Raw genomic sequence first — 13,260 nt, forward strand, 5'->3', positions numbered from 1 at the left:
CTTCGTCTGGACAGAGACAGCGAACGCACCGGGAAGCAACATGGCGGCGGCGTGTGTCTGTATGTAAACAACAGCTGGTGCTCTACAGTCAAGGTGAGGGAGAAGCTGTGCACTACAGACATCGAGCTTCTGGCTGTTTCCCTGCGCCCCTACTACCTTCCCAGAGAATTCCCACAGCTCTTCATCATCCTGGTTTACATCCACCCCAGAGCTGACGCAGCTAAAGCTGCAGAGCACTTCACTAGCATTCTACACAAACTGGAACAATTATCACCAGACTCTCCAAAGTTCATCCTGGGTGATTTCAACCACTGCTCCCCTGACAAGTCCCTCAAAGGTTTCCAGCAGTACGTTACATGCAGCACTCGACAAGGGAAGACTCTGGATAAATACTTTGGCTCTGTACCTGATGCATTTAAAACCCTACCTCTCCCCCCACTCGGCTCAGCAGACCACCTTACTATCCTGCTGGCCCCTGCATACACCCCAGTCATCAGGAGGATGAAGAAGGTCACCAAAAACATCAAGCAGTGGACTGCAGAAAGTATCCTCACCCTTCAAGGATGTTTTGAAGCCACTGACTGGGACAGCCTCCTGTCTCCCTCTGATGACATCAACGAACAAGTCGACACAGTGACATCATACATCTCCTTCTGCGTGGACAATACTATTCCCTCAAAGACCATCACCATCTACCCCAATAACAAACCCTGGATCACTAAGGGTGAGGGAAGGAAATCCTAAACAAAAAAAAGAGGATTTTCTTTACTGGCTCTGCACTGGAAAAGAAGGAGGTCAACAGAGAGGTCAAGAGGGCCATAGAAACTGCTAAGCTGGAGTACAAAGACTCAGTGGAGAAGAAATTCTCTACAGGGGACCTTCGCTCAGCCTGGCAGGGCCTCAAAACCATGGCCTCTGTGAATACTGCTGTCACCACCTCCAGGACCATCCAGGTGGAGTGCAGCAACCCCTCCTTCCTCCCCGACGATCTCAACACCTTCTACACCAGGTTTGAGTTGGATAACACCATCCAGCTTGAGGAAACCAGATCCTCACTCAAACATGGCAGCTCTGCACTCACATTCAGGACTGAGGACGTGGTGAGAGCCCTTAGGAGGACCAGGGAGACGAGCTCACCCGGCCCTGACAACATCAGCAGTCGAGTTCTGAGGCACTGTGCAGAGCAATTAGGAAGTCTGTTCCGGAGCTTATTCCAACACTCCATGGACAGTCACACCGTCCCCCAGTTGTGGAAACACTCCACAGTCATCCCTAGCCCCAAAAACAAAAACCCTAAGACTCTGAATGATCTTCGTCCTGTGGCCCTCACGTCTCTGGTGATGAAGGCTATGGAGAGGATCATAAAACAGCACATCATCAGAGCAACCGACCCCCTGATGGACCCACTCCAGTTTGCTTATCGCGCACGCAAAGGTGTCGATGATGCAAAAATTTTCATCATGGACTACCTTCACAAACACCTGGAGCTCCCTGACTCTTCCGCCAGAATACTGTTTGCTGATTCCTCCTCTGCATTCAACACCCTGCAGCCCCACATCCTAGCCACCAAACTTTCCTCCCACTTCCACCTGGATGACCAGCTGATCCTGTGGATACTGGACTTTCTGACCAACAGGACACAGAAAGTTCGGGTCAACAACTCCCTCTCTGACCTCCGTTCCACCTCCACTGACTCCCCCCAGGGCTGTGTGCTCTCCCCCCTGCTCTTCATCCTCTACACTGATGACTGCAGATCCACACAGCCCAACTGCCACCTGGTGAAATACGCTGACGATACTGTTCTCCTGTCACTGCTGTCAGGCCCCTCACAACACCACGGACCCGTTCTTCAGGAGTTTGTAGAGTGGTGTGACAGCTCCAGGCTTGAACTGAACGTGAGCAAAACCAAAGAGATGGTGGTGACCTTCTCCAGGAGGCAGAGGGATCTGGCTGCTGCAGTCACCACCATCATCCATGGGAAGCCAGTGGAGGTGGTGGAGGAGTACAAATATTTGGGCACCATAATGGACAACCTCCTGAGATTCTCTGCCAACACAGAAGAGATTCTCAGGAGGTGTCATCAACGAATGTACCTCCTCAGGAAACTCAATTCCTTTGGAGTCAGCACAGCCATCATGATGACTTTTTACTATGCCTTCATTGAAAGCATCATGACCTTCTCCATGACCTGCTGGTTCCACTCCCTCAGCCTTCAAAACAGGAACAGACTGCAGCGCACTGCATCGGTTTGCTCAAAAATCATTGGTTTGCCTGTCAGAACTCTTGCACACATCTTCAGCCAACAGGCCCTGAGACAGGCAACCAAAATCATTAATGATCCCTCCCACATTCTCCACCCCGCATTTCAATGGCTTCCCTCCGGGCGGCGCCTCCGCTGCATTGCCTGCAGGACTGAGAGGAGGAGAGCTACCTTTGTCCCCAAAGCCATTCTGCTCTTCAACTCCAGCTGCTAACATAACATCACATTCCCTTTTCCTCGACTATTTATACTATTTATACTATTTATACTCATTTATACTCATCTTACACTGTCCACACCCCATTTCACCCACTTCAGTCACTTTACTTGATTTTATGTATATACCATATAGTCTATAATTATTACTCTTTTTTTTTTTACTATATTTATTTATTCATTTATTTTTATTCGATTTTATTCTATTGTCTGTCATTGTCCTGCTCAGTTGTAGTTGCCCAATTGCCCCTTGGGGATAAATAAAGTATTTTGATTGATTGATTGATTGATTGATTAGCATAGGATGATATATCCTGGGAGGTTTTATACATTCATGACCATGTTTTGTTTTCAGAGCTTTTCAAAGGATTTGTTTTTAAAATGAACGGTTCTTTGTAACGTCTAATAGACGCCATCATAATATGCAAGAAAAGGCTGTTTTAGGTATTTTGTTCTATCGTCATTTTTTTTAAAACAAAACAGTTATTTAAATTATTATTTCATACTTTATTTGCCTAGAATGACTCAGCAATATGATTATTTATGATGATTATTTCATTGTACCAATGATCGTAAAAGAGAGGTTTTCAATTCAATTCAACTTTATTTATAAAGCACCAAATACAACACAGTCATTTCTAGGTGTTTTAACAGAGAAAACCCCAATGAATCCACACAAGCAAGCAGATTTATTTGCAACTGTGGAAAAGAAAAACTCCTCTAACAGATGTGGGATTTATGGTTGGTTATTAGCATTAAATTACTGGAAGTAATAGATTACTGAAAGTAATAAATCACTGGAAGTAATTTATGAATAATTGAAATTATTAATTGAAGTAAACGGTCATTTACTCATTAAGAACTCCTAAAGTAATTGATTAATTACTTAAAGTTAATAAATTCTCAAAAATTATTTATTAATGAAAAATTATAAATTTCAATAAATATGTTATTTATGTATTAATAATAAATTGGGGCACCACCAGATAAACTGGAAATAGCTAATACCAAAATATCAGTGTCGTTGTAAAAAGGTTTATTTAAGTTAGTTAATATTTCTGTGTAAAATATAACAATCTTAAACAAAAGGGAAGGTGTGAGATCCGAGCACAGACTGTTACAAACCAGTGAATTGTAAAACAATAAATACACAATAATCACCAAGAAGCGTACAATTCAGCTAACAGGCGTTTATTAACAAAATGTATTAATTCATAAATAATTTATAAATCATCTCATAAATCAACACATTCAAATAGCAAACGACATCTAACACGGAGATCTAATCTATTAAACAGCAAACACTATGTACAAACAGTGTGTGTGTGTGTGTGTGTGTGTGTGTGTGTGTGTGTGTGTGTGTGTGTGTGTGTGTGTGTGTGTGTGTGTGTGTGTGTGTGTGTGTGTGTGTGTGTGCGCGAGTGAATGGGTGTAATGACCTCGAACGTCCACCAGGGGGAGGCAGACTTCAGGGTCAGTGTAATGGCCGTTAAAGTGTCCACCGAGTGATGGATGAGTGGGTATGCCCTTCCAAAATGGCGGCACGTTTTCACCGACGCAGAGCTGTTACCATAACGACAAAAAGACGCGGTTAGTAAAAGAGGGAGAGAAGGAGAGTTCTGGCAAGAAAGTTTGGTTCTGATTCACGGTTCCTTTTGGAAGCTCACCTGGATCTCTGGTGTCTGAGGTGAAGAAACCGAGTTTCGTACTCACTATGGTGTGCGTGAACACAAACAGATGGCAACTCCATTGCTGGCTGCGGCTTCATAAGTGACACAGTAACACATTGCATATTAGCTTTAGGCTATTTTAACAACGCTGCCCATGATAAAGCTCTCTGACTATGGGATGGACGCGGTGAAACGTGCTTCCATGGCTGGGGAAATTCCATCGATTTGCTGCCGCGGGCGTGTCTCTCTGGCATCCCAGAGAAAGAAAACCTCAGTTGCGTTGTGGCGTGCAAACACGGGGAGGTCCGCAACTGATCCTGTGGGTCATCCAACGTTCACGTTCACGTTGGCATGCAAGGGAGCTCGCGGGGTTGCTGCAGCTCCGTGGATCAAGTTGAAGAAAAAACAAAAAACAAAAGTACGTTTCCACGGCTTTTTCACCTGGCCAGCAAGTTAAAATTCCGGGCCTGTGTCTAGACCAATCCGTTTGGGGTTGGCGTCGGTGTTTCGGGGTGTCTTGCTCCAGATGGTGGACAGAGTTGGTGGAGCCATCGGTGGCGGTCACGTGACCAATGGCGTTTTCCACCATGCTGTCACCAGACTTTCCTTTGTTTAAGAAAACGTGGCCTTAAAAGTAGAGACTGTTTCAGCCTCCCTAACTGAAACTGGGATCTGGTTCCACATCAGAGGAACCTGAAAGCTGAAAGCTCTGTCTCCATTCTACATTTCGAAAACCTAGGAACCTCCAGTAAGCCAGCACTGTGAGAACCAAGTGTTCTTCTGGGGAGATCTGGGACTAGCAGTTCTTTAAGATATGATGGAACCTGGTTGTTAAGAGCGTTCTAAGTTAGAAGGAGGATTTTAAATTCTCTTTTAGATTGAACAGGGAGCCAATGAAGCGAGGTTAGTATTGGAGTGAGCTGATCTCTGATGCTGGTTCTTGTCAGGACTCTGGCTGCAGCATTTTGAAGCAGTTATTGTTTCACCCTGATAACAGGGAGTTACAATAGTTACTCTGGAAGTAACTAATGATGGATTACTTTTTCAGCATCAGTCTGAGTCAGCATGTTTCTCATGTTGGAAATATTACGGAGGTGAAAAAAGGCAGTCCTGCAGACTGTTTAATGTGGGAGTTGAAGGATGAATCCTGGTCTAAAAGAACTCCCAGGTTCCTCACAGTGGTACTGGAGGACAAAGTAATTCCATCTAGTGGTACTAGATCTTTAGATCATTTCTCTCTCACATGTTTTGGGCCAAATATAATAATTTCAGTTTTATCAGAGTTCAGGAGCAGGAAATTACAGCTCATCCAACCTTTATGTCTTCAAGACGGCTTCTAGTTTAGAATGTTGGTTATTATCCTCAGGTTCCATAGATAAATAGATTTGTGTGTCATCTGCACAACAATGGACGTTCGAGTGTTTTTTAATTATATTCCCTAAAGGAAGCATGTATGAAGTAAAAAGTATAGGACCTGAGACAGAACCCTGTGGAACTCCATGTTTAACTTCAGTCTGGACTGAAGAGTTCTCGTGAACATGAACGAAGTGGAACATGTCTGATAAATATGATTAGAACCAATTTAGTGCTGTACCTTTAAGTACAGTGTGTGTGATGTGTTCTAATCTGTGTAATATGATGTTCTGATCAATAGTATCAATGTTCTGATCAATAGTACCAATGTTCTGATCAATAGTATCAATGTTCTGATCAATAGCATCAATGTTCTGATCAATAGTATCAATGTTCTGATCAATACCATCAATGTTCTGATCAATAGTATCAATGTTCTGATCAATAGCATCAATGTTCTGATCAATAGTATCAATGTTCTGATCAATAGTACCAAAGTTTTGATCAATAGCATCAATGTTCTGATCCATAGTATCAATGCAGCACTGAGCTCTAACAGGACCAGAACAGAGACCAGTTATTTGTCTGAGGCCAAGAGAAGATGATTAATAATTCTGATCAGAGACTCTCTGAGCTCTGATGAATCTAAAACCGACTGGAAAGACTCAGATAAGTTATTTTGGATTAAATGGTCACATGACTGACTTGTAAACACTTCCTGTAGGATTTTAGAAATAAAGGAAGGTTGGATATTGATACTCAGTGACTGAAACTACTTCCTGTAGGATTTTAGAAATAAAGGAAGGTTGGATATTGATACGCAGTGACTGAAACTACTTCCTGTAGGATTTTAGAAATAAAGGGACGGTTAGATATTGATACTCAGTGACTGAAACTACTTCCTGTAGGATTTTAGAAATAAAGGGACGGTTAGATATTGATACTCAGTGACTGAAACTACTTCCTGTAGGATTTTAGAAATAAAGGAAGGTTGGATATTGATACGCAGTGACTGAAACTACTTCCTGTAGGATTTTAGAAATAAAGGGACGGTTAGATATTGATACTCAGTGACTGAAACTACTTCCTGTAGGATTTTAGAAATAAAGGGACGGTTAGATATTGATACTCAGTGACTGAAACTACTTCCTGTAGGATTTTAGAAATAAAGGAAGGTTGGATATTGATACGCAGTGACTGAAACTACTTCCTGTAGGATTTTAGAAATAAAGGGACGGTTAGATATTGATACTCAGTGACTGAAACTACTTCCTGTAGGATTTTAGAAATAAAGGGATGGTTGGATATTGATACTCAGTGACTGAAACTACTTCCTGTAGGATTTTAGAAATAAAGGAAGGTTGGATATTGATACTCAGTGACTGAAACTACTTCCTGTAGGATTTTAGAAATAAAGGACGGTTGGATATCGGCCTGTAACTTGTAAGACACCTGGTCAAGGTTGGTTTTTTTAAGAAGAGGTTTTCCCGATAATTAAGAATTGAGGCATGGTGAGTATCCGCTGAAAAAGAATAAGTTGTACAACTGAAGTTTCTCTCCATACACTGGAGGCAGACTTTAAATATATATTACATAGCAAACTAACTTTGTCAGTATTATTTAATCCGGACCAAGTGTTCTCTATTTTAGAACCCCAAAGCAGACGCAGACAGAGCTCAAGTTTAACAGAGTTTATTGACATTCAAATCCAGAGCAGAAGTATCCTGAGGGGCAGTGGCGGACCTGGCTGGCTTTCCGCCCTGGGCCCACCACAGTTCTGACAGCTCAGTTATGTTACTTTATTTAAATTTGATCAAGGATCAGATGGTGGTGACCTGGTCAGGGTCTACACGTGAGCTCCTGTCTCCATGCTCCTGGCTTGGAAAGATAAAGTATAGCAGATGGCTATATGATTGAAGGGAGGGAGTGAGCGTGGGGTTTGGTTGGGATTATCAAACCAGACTTCTCCCAGTGGTACTGTATTCTTCAGTGAGAAAGCAGAGCCCTGACATGACTGAGAGATCTGTAACATGGCTGATACTGTGTTGATTCTCCATGTTACAGTTACAGGAACTTGTCTTTTCTCATTTTGGGATCTCATAAGACCACACAAAAGTTGGTTCAGTTCTATTGAAAGACCATCTTCCTTGGTGCCTGAGCATCTCACTGCAGTTGCACCATGAGCCACTCTAGTCCCATGCAAATCCTACCCCCTTCAGTCTGCGGACACTGACTGCCGCCATGCACTCAGCCAGTCACCGAGTGGTTGAAGCCCCAGGATTTGACACCTTCGAATCTCCCCACCTTATCAAAGCCTTTGGAAAGATTCATCTGTGTCTCCTTTCCCTGTGAACCCGGGGGGAAGTAGCTGCATCCCAGCAGCTCAGCTGGAGCCCAACCTGCTAACAGCTAACACCAGAAGCCAACAACTCCTGTCCTGACCAACCACGAGGGTCAGAGCTTCCCCGGAACCAGGGGCGAGCGCCCAGCGTCTGACCTCATCGTGCAAGGAAGCATCCAACCACTTTCTCCAGGACGAGACCAGGAAACGACACCTCACTTTTTCTTCTTTTTCCTCAACAAGCAGGAAAAGGACCACAGACCCAAGGACTAATTCCTCCGCTCTGGATAAGGAAACAACCAGGAGGCTGCAAAGGAAGACTCTCCTGAATCACCAGCTTCAGCTTGGTCTTCTCCTCCTCCTGCTGAACGCAGCCAACCAGGGGTAGCAGGAGGTGCTCACTGCTCCAGGAGCCAGCTGGTAACTACTGGCCGTTTACATGGGATGATCAGTTCAACCTGATGCTCTGTATAGAACTGCTTAGCTTTGATGATGATATTAGATTCAATTACAGTGATTGAGTTCTATTGATGATGATATTAGGAGTAGTTATCAACCTGTAAACCAATGTTAGCTCTGCCACACGCACACACATACATCCACACACACACACGCACACACACACACACACACACACACACACACACACACACACACACACACACACACACACACACACACACACACACACACACACACACACACACACACACACACACACACACACACACACACAGGGTCTGCATGCTAATCTTTCCTTTACTAACTAGTTAACTACCAACCTACACATTTCACATCAAAGACACCATCACACAGTAACTGAACACCGTCTGACCCTCCCCGGCCCTCCTGCCCCCAACCCCTGAAGCAAACATTTCTCTTCTTCTAAAAAGAGACAAGGATCCCACTGAATGTTGTAATTACAGACCCATCTCACTTTTGAATGTAGACCAAAAGATTCTTGCCAAGGTCTTAGCCACATGCCGACAACAGGCCCTGCCTCCCCGATTTCCGCTGATCAGACTGGAACCAGACGACTCCTCAACATTATTGGCTCCCACAATCCTGTCATTCCAGAGGCTGTATTCTGATTAGATGCACAGAAAGCATTTGACAGGGTTGAGTGGGAATACTTATACTACGTCTTGTCAAAATTTGGTTTCATCCCGGACTTTATTGCCTGGATTAGGCTGCTTTATAAGCCCTCAACTGCCCACATCCTCACAAACAGTGTGAGGTCGCCCTCCTCCCCCCTTGTCCGGGGCACAAGACAGGGATGCCCCGTCCTATTTGCTCTAGTTGTTGAAACGTTGGCCATCTGACTCCGAGGGGAAGAGAAATTTGTCGGCATCACCAGAAATACCATCACTCATAAGCTCTCACTATATGTGAACGATATTTTATTATAGATATAAAGCCTGCCGTATCAGTCCCAATTATTGTAGATATTCTAACTCAATTTGGCACATACCCGGGTTATAAAGTAAATTTCCTCTAAAAGGGAACTCCTCCCTATCAACCCCCTGTCTAGGATGATGCCGCCGTCCTCTTTTCCATTTAGAACATTCCCAGAAGGGTTTAAATACCTAGACATATTCATCACTACTTCTTGAGGACTTTTTTAACAGAAATCTTCGTCCCTTTGTTGACAAGAGTAGAGGTCTTCTCTCCTCTCTCTAACTGGCAGAGTCAACTTAGTTTACTAAGTTGACTCTGCCAGTCTCCCAAAAATTTTTTATTTGTTCCAGCACATTCCAATTTTTATCAGAAAAACTTTTTTTCAACAGTTAGACCAGACAATAATATCATTTTTGTGGTTGAACCAGACTCCCCGCATCAAAAAAAAAACTTTATACAACTTCAAAAAAAGCTAGGCGGTCTTGCATTACCTAACTTTATACAATACAATTGGGCATCAATATTAATAAGCCCTGTCATTGGCTTGACAAAGACACTGACACAGGTCCTTTATAGGCTCAAATAGAACGGTGATCTTCAAGGTTCTCCCTACAGCCCCTCCTCACTTCTTGCCTCCCTGTTAAGAGTCACAACATCTCACAGAACCCTGTTGTCAACAACTCATTGAAAATCTGGCTGCAGTTCCATAACCATTATGGCTGGAATAACCCTTCAACTTTAGCCCCAACTGCTAAAAATCATCTATTTCTGCCCTCCCTATCAAATCCTGCATTTCAAATCTTGCGAAACAAGGGCCTGCTACATGTCAAGGAGCTTTATAAAGGTTACCAGGCCTGAGCTACCCCTAGCAGATGCTGGAGCAGAGTATCAGTTTCAAAGTTTAATTGCTCCAGTCGGGATGCAGAGGTGTCCTGAATTAGTGGTCAAAACCACTAGCAGAGGCCAGAAAACACAAAGGGAACAGGAGGGAATTGCAGGATATCTGGAGCAAACTATGAGACAATCTGGCAACCATCACATAAGGGAGGGGAACTTTAGTACACTGGGGATGACCACCTTGAATGACTTCTGTCCAGTGGCCTCATCCTCTATGGTTGTGAAACAATTTGGAAAATTGGTCAAATACCAGTTGCTCTCCAAAACGGAGTGCCTGCTGGACCCTCTTCAATTTGTTTATAGAGCTCAGTGTGCTGTCTGAAACACTACTGCTACCTTACTTTAACCTTGTATATAAGCACTTGTAAGGTAAGCATGACACACTGCTTTTTGTTGACTTCCCGTCAGCTTTCAACACATCCAGCCGCACTTTTCTAGGAGCTTGTTAACATCTTTGGTGTTGATGCATGGCTTGTGGATTGGATGTTTGATTTTCTCACAAATTGATCACAACAAGTCAGAATGTCCAGCCTACTGACCTCCTCCACTGGATTGTTTTGTCTGTCCTTTTATATATCTTACACACAAATGATTGTGTCAGCCACCACGATGACCGATTCATCATCAAGTACACTTACGATTCAGGGTGAGGAAGTTGGACATGGGCAAAAAGAAGCTTTGACTCAGATTAATGTTAATGAAACAAAGGAGAGCTGCATTGTTTACAGTCTTGATGAGGTTTTTCATACACAAGTTAAAAGGAAAGCCTCGTCCATTCTTATAGATGCTACTCATCCTCTTAACCAGGTATATAGGTTGCTCCCCGCTGGCCTTCGTCCGGCAGAACCCCAGGACAAAAAAAACAGGTAGAAGTTCCTGAAAAGAGACATTAGACAGGCAGCCGACAGGAGGAGGACAGAAGACCGTTTCCATGACAACAACGTGCGGCAGGTGTGGAGGGGAGTCAGCACCTCACCCACTACCAGTCCAGCAACACCACAGTGGCTGAGGGAGAGGCTGAACCACTTCTACACACACTGGCAGTAGAAGTACTCTTCTACCCTCCCTGGTGGAAGGATCTGAGGTCGCAGCTCCAACACTAGCTAAGGAGAGCAGCCCCAGCCTCATGGTGCAGGAGCACGAGGTGAGGGACGACACTGCAGGCAGTGACCCGGGAAAGCCTCCGGCCCGAACGGAGTAACCCGGAGCGTCCTCAGAGGTGCACAGACCAGCTTGCCGGGCTCTTCCCAAAGATCATTAAAGCATCACTGTCCCAGGCCATCATTTTAACACCTGAAGACGGTAACTATTGTCCCTCTGCCCAAAAAGACCACCATCAGCAGCCTCGACGACTCCCAACCAGTCGCTCTATCATCTGTGATAATGAAGCTGGTCTGACATCACATCATGTCCTGCCTCACACCCACTTTTGATTCACTCCAATTTGCATATAAAGCTAATAGATTGACAGAAGAAGCTTTATCGCTCCACCCTAACACCTCCCACCTGGATCAGCAGGGGCGCTATGTTAGGCTGCTCTTTCTCGACTTTAGCTCTGCTTTCAACACGATACTTCCGGTGGGCCTGCTCCCAGAGCTGGCGACAGCAAAGAGCCATGTCCAGGGTGGAAGGAACCCCCACCTCTGATACCAGGGATGGAAACAGAGGTGTCTGGTACCCCAACACACATTTGAAGGGTAACAGCCCAATAGAGGAGCACGGGAGAGAGTTTTGGGTGTCCAGATCAAGTGGTTCGACCAGGAGGAGGGGTTCTGAGAGGCCAGGATCCTCAGGCCTGTCTCCAGAGTCTCTCCAACTGTCCGTTGGTCTGTGGATGGTAACCAGAGGAGAGACTCACCCTCAACCCCAACAGGTCGCAGAAGGCCTTCTGGAACCAGGAGACAAACTGTGGCCCCCGGTCCAACACAACATCTGCCAGGAACCGATAGGCCCTGAAGACCTGGTTTAAGGGTCTTGGCTGTCTCCTTGGCTGAGGGCAGCTTTGCGAGAACAATAAAGTGGTCCATCTAGGAGAATCTGTCAACCACCGTGAGAATGACTGAATTACCTCCATATGGTGGTAGTCCAGTGACGAAGTCCATAGCGAAGACAGACCAGGGGCACTGCAGAACAGATAAAGGGTGGAGGAGGCCAGCAAGTGGGAGCTGAGGGGTCTTGCACAGGCGCAGATAGGGCAGGTGGCCACAAACTCTTGGATATCCTTGTCCATACTGGACCACCAGAACCACTGACTCACCACAAAGACAGTCCAGACAGCACATCGGGCTTGGTGTTCTACCCGGGACGGCACAACAGGGAGAAATCAAACGGATTAAAATGGAGGGCCCACCTGGCCTGTCGTGTGTCTCCAGATGGTCCAGAAGATCCAGTGGGGCAAGTTGATCCTTTACAGGGCCAGAGAGCCCACTGATGGAAGACGTCGATCAGGGCATCCTGATTCCAGTTGGACTTAGAAGTGAGTGTCCGAAACTCCAAGATATAGTCCACCTCCCTCCATGCACCTTTGGGAGTGGGAGACACCAGTTGCAGGGCTGCAGCTATCGGCAGCATGGACGCCTCGGCGGGAGCAGAGTGAGGACCTGCAGGGCTCTGTCGGTGCCTGTGTAGCCCCTGGACTTGCTCTCCCACCACTGCAATGGCATTCTCGTGGTGCTCTGTGACCTCCTGCAGCTCCCGGATCCACTCTTCCCGCCAGCTGGTGTTCTTTGGAAGCCAGAGTGGAGATCACCTGATCGGAGTCCGCTGGGTTCATAGTCAAGCGGTGAACCCAAAAGCAGACTCACGACTGATCGCAGTAAAAGAGTTTATTCTCAAGCATAAGTGTCCAGACAGGGGAAATCCAAAAACAAAGCTGTGACCAGAGCAGAGTCAGGTTTAAATACACAGGGAAGGAGGGGAGACGACAGATGCTGCACAGGAGAATGACAAGGAGAAGACAATTAGATCATTGGAAACGTGAAGTGAGACACAGGGGAGGACACAAACACTCACAGACACAGATGGGGGCCTGACAGGTAAGCCCCCTCTACACATACCCAGGTTTTTACAAAATCAGATATTTCCAGATATATCAGAATCATTGTTTGTGGAGACTCATAGCTGCA

Source organism: Lipophrys pholis (assembly GCF_963383615.2).
Source record: "Lipophrys pholis genome assembly, chromosome: 1".
NCBI lineage: Eukaryota > Metazoa > Chordata > Actinopteri > Blenniiformes > Blenniidae > Lipophrys > Lipophrys pholis.